The sequence below is a fragment of the Arachis stenosperma genome, chromosome 2 (assembly GCF_014773155.1).
Source record: "Arachis stenosperma cultivar V10309 chromosome 2, arast.V10309.gnm1.PFL2, whole genome shotgun sequence".
Taxonomy (NCBI): Eukaryota; Viridiplantae; Streptophyta; class Magnoliopsida; order Fabales; family Fabaceae; genus Arachis; species Arachis stenosperma.
The window spans coordinates 9124528-9133060 of NC_080378.1; positions in this window are offsets into that span (position 1 = coordinate 9124528).

The window sequence follows — 8533 nt, forward strand, 5'->3', positions numbered from 1 at the left end:
GTACCTAACGGTTGGGTCTACCAAAAAAAACAAATCTACGCCCAAAGTAGAGATGAGAGAAAAGCATATGCATATGTGTGGAGAGCCCTACTTAGGCCTGAAGGTTGATTTGATAGCAGTGCATATATATGGGGCCAGGGGAGAGGGGAGGGGGGGGACTTAGTCTTGTTCTTGTGGGTAGAAATGTATGTGCCTTAAGAGTGTAACGCGTTTGCATTGGCAACATGCACTCACCCCCCACCCATGTGCCGGATCTATTTAATGGATATTGCAAAGGGACAACCCTCTCTATATTTGCACATATCTAGCTACATAGTTACATCATAATATATATCAATTAATGGATATAGAGTGAAGGAGCCTGCTATTCCATTTCCAAGCTAAGTGTTTTGTTTTTCATCATATGAGATGAGAACATGTTATTTCTTTTCCCTTGTGTCCTTCCCCCATATCTATCTTCTCTTCAAATTAGGCAATGTGTGATTCATTCCAGGTAGACAGCTTTTGCCGCAATTATAGCCAACATTTTTTTGCTCTATTCACCCATCCCACTTTTGGTATCATTTATCTACATTGGTAATCGCCTAATTCACTACCCTAACTCCACCATAATAATAGACATAATTATGTTGTCTCGTGAGTTACTTTGCATTAATCACCCATCTAGGCCTACCCTATATCATTCACATAAAATCATTGTGCTATCATGTTGTGTTGGCCAAAATATCATGTTTTCCCTAGTCTTTTATTTCTCCAGTATATCATCTTGTGTTGCCTACCAAAACCTACCTACTTAGGTCGAAGTTCCAATATTATTGATATTTTATCTTACCTTGAATTTTTGCTCCACGTTATTTATATATAATAAAGTGGAGTCCATGATGACTACAATTATAGTAGTTATACAATTTTATTAATATTTAAAAAAATTATTGCTATAATTAAATTCATAATGTGATAATCTATTTTATTTTTATTTTTTCTAATATAATAATTTCTCACTGCACATGTTGTTAACGCTAGTAATTATAATTAGCACCGTTAAATATTGAGAATATATAAAGAAATATTTATTATGTAAACCACTAGTTAGGATTGATCTAGTAGTGAAAAGCTTAAGTATTATGCATAATTTCTCAAGTGTAACATTATAAAAAAATATAAAAAATGCCTTATTTCTTTTATTATAAAATTGCAGCAGTTGCCAAAGATGTGAAAAGATTATAATGAACTCAAGTGTCTTAAATTGCAATAAATATTGAACGTTTTTTAGTCCAATAAAAAAATTTTCAAAATTGGATAAGAATAATAAAAAATCATAAAATTAGTATTAAATAAATTAAATCAGAACAAAATTTTGTTTTTGCAACAATACTACTTGCTCAATTTCTTTAAAAACTTTAGTCATATATCCATGTTGATAATGTTAAGAAAATAAAAAAAAACTTAAATTTATCTTATTAGTAGTTATTAATTCTAATAATAATTAATAAATATTAAATAAAATAAATTTTAACTATTTTTTATTAATTTTTTATTATTAAATATTTCCGTATACATGCTATTATGATGAGATATGATAGTTAAATATACAGATGAAAGTGAGAATTACTACATATATCCAATAATCTAATATACTGGTACAGTGAAAATTAAAATAAAAGTTTAGATGTTAGATGGAGTGGAGGCACACTAAAATCTATGGATAAAAGCGAATGTAGGCATGGATAAGAATTTGGATGTTGATAGATCATTTATCACCAATGATGGATGAATTCTTGTGGTTTTGAGATTTTTTTATTATGAAAAATTTTATTTACATGATTAAAAATTGATGTCCATTTAGATCGATGTTTATTAGTTCTAAAAAATCTAAATGATTAAATTGAAAGTGAGGATTACAATCTCATCAAATAATAATAATAATAATAATAATAATAATAATAATAATAATAATGGAGGTTAAAATAAAACAACAAATTTTATTTGCTTACCAAAATATTATTAAAATTAAAAAATAAGAAAAAGAAAACTAGTTAAAAATAATTTCCGCCTTTATTGACTCTTAAAAAGGAAAGTAAACTTTCCTGTGTTTGCATGCAACAAGAATTGAAGACATCATGTGTACTTATATGCTCCTAATAAGTATCGAAGAAAAATTTGGAGAGGCCATGACCTCTATTATTGGCAACACTATGATCCGTCATTGATCATCAATATGCGTATAAAATTTAAAAAATAAGAAAAAGAAACGAAAACATAGTATTATGAATAAAACTCTACATCTAAACAAAATAGTTAACTAAGTCTAATTAAATTATTATAACTTTTAAAATCATGCGTCTTCTTTTTCTTTTTCTCCTTCTCTTCCTCCTTCTCATTTCTCAATGTTGCATCTTCTTCTTTTTCTTTTCCTTTTTTATTATCGTCATCACCAATAACACCAATATTTTGCTAACATCTTTATTAGTTCTGATTTCTCTGATACCATCATTAAATAATTTTGATTTATTTTTTAGTTTATTTGGATTTATTTGTATATAAATTGAGGTTCACTTTATGCTGTTGATAAGTATTGACCAAATTTCTTATTCTTTAAGTAATTTTTTAACTGTTTGTTCTAATATGAATCGAATTTGGTTAATTTGTGAATTGAGTTAAGTTTACTTTATACTACTTTTAAGTATTCACCAAATGTGTCATTCCTTAAGAAATTCGGTTCGTCTTTTATTTTAATTGAGTTCATTTGCATGCAGAAATAAATTGAAATGTGCTTTTTTTGCTGATTGAATGTTTATCATTTTTTGTTCAAATCTGAACTGAATTCGGTTCATTTGTTAATTGAGTTAGGTTCACTTGTACTACTGTTAAGTATTCACCAAATTTGAACCAAATTCGGTTTATTTCTGGATTTAAATGAATCTCAATTAAAAGGAGAAAAAGAAAAAACGCGGCAACAACAACAACAATAAAAGAATGACGACGATCGAGAGAAAATACGCGAAGAATAAGAAGGAAGAACGCGAAGAAAAAGAAGAAGAAGGAGGAAGAATGCGAAGAAGAAGAAGGAGGAGGAATGCGAAAATAAAGAAGGAGAAAAGTGAAGAAAAAGAAAGAAGAACGCGAAGACAAAGACAAAGACAAAGTCAAAAAAGTGTTATTGAAATGCGCATGTATAGATACGATATAATGAAAGTTATTTTTATTAAATTTGAGTTTACTTGATTGGACTCCGATATAAAAATATTTGGAGGTGTAGTTGGGTGTATTATATCCTAAACCAAATTTCATATTGGTGACCAAGGCTCATTCTTAAAATGGAAGACCAACTATAATAGCTATACTTCTTCGACTAATTAATTTTACATTTCTCTTTTTGTGTATACTTAGAACAGAATCATGTTAAGATGTGTTTGAAATAAAATATTTTTAAAATTAATTTGATTTGATTTAAAATGAATTATTGAACTGTAAATGAATTATTATATTTAAAATAAACTATATAAAATAAAAATTAATTTAATTTAAAATTAACATAATTATATTTATATTAGACATAATGAAGTGATTTGACTTTAGTTATAATCTAAATTTATGGAATTTACAAATCAATTAATTTTTTATTTTTTATCCATTTCAAACTAAAAATCTAATTTTAAAAATAAATGAATTCTAATTCTATTGTGTTTCAAACACTTTTTAATGCTATTTTAAGTAAAAATTCTCTGCTTAATCACAATCATTCCTGATGAAATGTAAATTATTATTACTAAATACTAAATTACGCGCACAAATTAAAGTTATCAAGGACAAGGAATGCAACCAACGGCACTTTAATTTTAATTAACTAGCCAGTGACAATTATTCGTATTTAATTTGAATGTTTGTCCGAAACTGAAGAACGACTTCTTATGCATATTTGGCAATACAATGCAATTTCTGTAGAATAATAGACTAAAGAAAGAAACTATCTTATAGAAATTAAATTAGTTAGATATTTATATTAGATATATACAAGTTCGAAACTTAAGGGTTGCTTTTGAAATAGGAATTCAAAAGTTGAAAAGTTCAAAAAGAACCATATACGTTAAAATAAGTCTCAATTATATGATGGACTTAATTATCCCAAAACGTGTGTTCAACTCTTGGCTTGGGAAATTTCCCGTTGAGTGTGACTAACGGTGCATCATTATTTGTTTAATTTTAGTTCTTTTTTAAAATAAAATATCTAAATTAATCTTTTTTAAATATATTTGTATAAATTTTATAAACAATTTTATGATGATAAAAAAAATAAATTTTTATTTTCTTTCTAAGATTAAATAAAACAAATTATAAAGCCAGAGACATTAATTGTGATTGGTTAAAAGCCACAAAATTATCTTCTTTTTCTTTTTGTTTTTACCCTACAAATACATTAGTTGTTTTGAAGTTATTATTTGGGAATTGAGAAATTAATATTGTCCCAAAAGAAAAGAGTTTCCTCCGGACACACGCCATGATAGCGGGGGACACATAAACAACCACAACTTAAGTTTCCGACAAGACATTGCATGCATGCCAAAAACAATAAATATTCAAAGATGTTAAAAAAAAGGGTAAAAACTCAAGTGCAGTCGATTTTACGTCAAGTTGATAGTCAAGAGTTGTTAGATGAAAATTTAGTCAAATCGGTCAAATCATTTAACGGCTCTCAAATATCAATTTCACATGAAGTTGACTACATCTAAATTTTTACCTTAAAAAAAATAAATAAGTGAGAGGAAGTATTATTATTTTATTAGTCTATGTGACACATAGATGATAGATGATAGAGTTTTACATTCTTTGATATTTGGTAGCAAGGGATGTATATGGTTCGTAAGAGAAGCTCATCAAGTGTTTGATGATGGGATTGGGATCAATGGCATGTTGTTTATGTTTATCTTTCGTACAAAGTAAAGAGAAGTGCCATAGAGCATAGCTTAGCTTGGATCGCTTTCTTTGTTTTGGACACCTTCCCATGAACCTTCCAAGAAAACTATGGTGGCCCACTGGCCCACACCCCACTTTCATTTCCTCTCTCTGCCCTGACTCTTTACTACTATTTATTATTAATCTAACTAAGTATTATATATTTATATACGAATATATCTATTATTTAATTTATTTTTAATATTTGTTCATACTTACGAAATATAAGTCTAACCCACATTCTTTCCGACGGACAAGTTATGTTTAAAAGAAGGGCGTGAGATTAGCAACTTTTATGATTTATAATTATTAATTAATTATTATTAGTATTTTAATGATATAAGATTATATTTAATTGTGTAAAATTATTTATTTTTTTTATTAATTAAATATTGACAAAATTTTAATAAAAATGCTGATTTTTAAATTTTCTCATATTTAAATTAGATCACATAAAGTTAGTTTAATAGTATCCCATCTAATCTATGTGACCTAGTCCTTATAGATGGGATTCATTTTAGATATAGATCATTTGAAATTTGTATCCGACCCAATTTGAAAAGTAAATCAAATGTTTTTTTACTATTGCAGTTAACTTATCACTCTTCAAGTAATAACTAATTGGGTTAAGTACGATTTTAGTCCCTAACGTAGAGGTTGAAAATTTATTTTGTCTCCGGCTTTTTTTCGCTACAAAATGGTCCCAAAGGTTCCAGTTTATTTTAAAATCGTCATTCAGACGAAAATACCAATCCCTTTCTTTCCCAAAATCAACCAAAAACAGATACAAAAGCTGAAGCTGAACTAGAAGCGGAAGAACAGCAAAAGCAACAACAAGAACTAGACGCAGAAGAACAACAACAACAACAATGGATCATGTATACAGTTAACTCTTAACAGAAATTCAATAACATAAGCTAATTCTATCAAACCTAAATTAATTCAACAGCAACAACAATTCAGCAGCAACTTTCAACAATTTAATACCTACATAAAATCAAGTAACAGAGAACCAAAATCCAGCTAAACTAATTCAGAATTAAATCAAGGAACTAACACTAATCAAAAACAGAAATTGAAAGCAAAATGATAACCTGAATTATGAAAATAGAAAACAAAAAAGAGGGAACAGGGGAGGCAGTGGTGGAGCGCTGGCGGTCCGGGCATGACAGGAAGGAGCTGGAAGTGGCCGAATAATGTGCTAGCCGAAGCATAAGAGGTGGCCGGCCCAGAGGCGGTTGTGAGTGGCTAGAGAACTAAAAACAGAGGCTAGGCTGTTTCACTTGTCAAAGCCACGAAGAACTGGGAGTGGCCAAACAAAAGTAAGGCAGAGATAAAGTGCGAAAACGAAAGAAAAGAGGAATGTGATAGGTTTGCCGGCAGCACGGCGACGACGGGCTGGCTGCGACGAGGGCACAGAAAAAGGGGAGAGGGAAAATAGAGAAAGAAGAAGAAAGAAAGAAAGACGAGAAAGAAAGAGGGGAGAAGAGCAGTGGCGGCGGCGGCGAGGACCCCTCCTCTTCCCTTCCCCCTCTTCTTCCCGAACCCACCCCTTCCCCCACCCTACTCCCTTTGCGTTATCCCTTCCCCCTTTCCCCTACATGTTTTCTTTCTTTTTTTATTTTTTTATTAAGGGTAATTTAGTAATAAAAATAAAAATTTGGTAAAAATGACGATTTTAAAACAAACTGAAACCTTCGGGACCATTTTGTTGCGAAAAAAAGGCCGAGGACGAAATAAATTTTTGACTTCTACGTTAGGAACCAAAATCATACTTAACCCTAACTAATTTGAATATGAAATAAATTTTTATTTTGTAAGAAAATAACCACTCATAAATTTTAGAAGTCTTCTCTAAAAAATGACTAAGTCCTATATTACTACTTTATAAATATCCAAATACTTAAGTATTTTTTTGAATTCCAATCTCACAAAAAACTTACTTAAACTCTTGTTAACTTAGATATTGAAGTCTTTTACAGATATCCCTCATCACTATCCAGACAAAGATGTTGGATAAACTACGATATCGATAAATAAATCAAAATCTTCACTCAAAAAATTTAAACCTTACGTCTAGATCTAAATCAACGTTGATTTCAGATAACACCATAAAAATAATATTTATTTTATATTTAAATATATATTAAATAATTTATTTAGTAATTAATTTTTTATTTACAAATCACATAATTACTATTAATTATTTACTTTACTAATTACTACCTTCAGTTATGGATAACAAATCACACAAAGCTATTATTAGAAGAAAGTGCGAATATTTAGTCTATATATTATAATATGATAAAATAAATTAAAAAAACTTAGTACGATAAATTGAAAAAAACTTACTATTATACTAATATTATCTATAAGATTATAAAATTCTCATGAAAAGACAATTTACACATATCCTTTTTAGATCGAGAAATAATTAATGTTGTATTGTTTTTTATTTTTTTATGATATAAAAAATAAATATTTTACAAAAATATATATATATACAAAAAGAATATATAAAAAATAATACATCTTTAGATCGATCCCAACTACCTAAATTCCTCCCAAATTGTATATATCATGTATTATTTTTTGCTTGCATTATTTTATATATTTGTAGTCACTTCAATTCACTAGATAGCTAATCTAACGGGCTCCTAATACCAACAACAAAAACGTGACATTCTATTTAGATATCAACATCAACCCAATGCACCATGCACATGCTAGTTTCTGCCTGAGGCTTTGTGTCGTGACAAAAGTTTAAAACGCCAATAATCAAACTCGACAACAAATTAAAATTCTTTATTGCTCCTTTCAGTTAGATGGATTTTGCCTCCGATGCTTCGTACAACATGGGTTCATATTAATTTATTCATTTAAACAACCAACTTAGGATTCATTTTTTTTTTTTTTTTTTTACGACGGTACCTACTAAACTAGTTGTTGTGGAGTCTATTTACCCTGTCAAAATTTCTTTATTTTCTTTAAATATAATCAAACAAAATCTTTGACATTTCCTTCACAAACCCCCTATTCCCCTCCTTCCTTATCTCCTTTTTTTTTTTTTATGTTTATGATAAATTTTCTCTCAGCTCTATATATATATATATATATATATATATATAGAGAAAAAAAATGTGAAAACTCATGTGAAGTCGACTTCACGTAAAGTTGATATCTGAGAGCCGTTAGATAAAAATTTAGTCAAATCATCTAACGACTCTCAGGTATCAACTTCACGTGAAGTCGACTGCACCTGAGTTTCCACAAAAAAAATTTAACTAAGTATTTTTTTCCGGCCAATATAAATTAATTAATTTTTTAAAATTATTTTTTAACTGTAAATATCAAATTTTAAATTTTAAATTAAAAATTCTAATCATAAATTTTAAATATAATCCTAACTTCTCTAAAAAAAATAATAAAAATTAATTAATATTGACGAATTAAAAATTTATTTCTTATACTTATTTCAAAAAAATACAGAAGATCAATTTTTTACCAACAATCTGTCTAGAAATATATTACTCATTTTTTGAATAAAGTAAGAAGAAAATTGAATTGACAATAGAGTAAT